We start from the raw sequence: 856 nt of genomic DNA, 5'->3' as shown, positions 1-856 counted from the left end.
TTGCGGGGGGTGGGGGTGGGGGCTGGGGGTGAGGTAGAGACTCCAGCCCGAGGGCAGCAGAGGGACCCGGGCGTCGGGGCGAGCAGGTGTTGGGGAGGGCGGCGGGGCGCGCGGGCGCAGCGCGCGGGTGAGATGTGGTCTATATTAGAGTATCTATATAAATATATATTTCCCCGGTTTCTGTCCCTTTTCCCTGCCCCCTTTGCGACTAGGATTGTACCCTCTCTGCCCCCGGCCCAGACCCAGCCCCTTCCCGAGTCCTTAGTGCATGGAATAAAGTGGTTATTCAATCCCCGTGTGTCCCCGAGCCAGGGGCCTGCCTTTATCTCGGCGTCCACGCCCACTTCTGTCTCCCTTTCCTTCTGTTTCCCGCCCCTCCCCCCAGTCTTGCTCTCCATGGCCCAAGCCCCGGGGCAGACAGGTAAGTAAAGAAGAGAGCAGAGCGGAGACTGAGGTTGGAGCTTGAAACCAGGTGGAAAACACTGAAATAGGGTAGGGGGAGAAGGGGATGGGAGCCTTTAAGAAAAAGTCGAAGAGAGAGGGGGGGGGGGGGAAAAAAAAACCTGAAATAAAATCGACTCTGGTGGGATTCGAACCCACAACCTTTGAATCGCTCTTTCGTCACTAGAAGTCCAATGCGCTATCCATTGCGCCACAGAGCCACCTGGCGGGCGGCGGCGTCTGACGGCTTACGGGTACTAGCATGGGGGTGGGGGGGTGGGGGGGGCGGGGAGGGAGAGGGGTGTGAGGGCTCTGGGCGGGGCATGCCAGGAGCGCCCGGTTGCGACCTCGCAGGCCTGCCTGGGAGAAGTAGCGGGACAAAAGCACGTGAGCCAGGTGGGAGTGCGGACGCGCA

General features: G+C 61.3%; 1 non-coding gene across 1 annotated transcript; it reads right to left on the bottom strand.

The window, feature by feature from the left end:
• Window positions 1-575: 575 nt before the first annotated feature.
• TRNAR-UCU (transfer RNA arginine (anticodon UCU)) lies at window positions 576-662 on the bottom strand. The gene is given in 2 exon segments: window positions 576-611; window positions 626-662. It is a non-coding gene; the product is annotated as a tRNA-Arg (tRNA).
• Between the last annotated feature and the right edge of the window lie 194 nt (window positions 663-856).

Source organism: Puma concolor, chromosome E1 (genome assembly GCF_028749965.1).
Source record: "Puma concolor isolate L17-30 chromosome E1, mPumCon1.1.hap2, whole genome shotgun sequence".
In the NCBI taxonomy this organism is placed as follows: domain Eukaryota; kingdom Metazoa; phylum Chordata; class Mammalia; order Carnivora; family Felidae; genus Puma; species Puma concolor.
The sequence above is the reverse complement of the archived record's forward strand: the minus strand, read 5'-3'. Positions and strand labels throughout refer to the sequence as shown.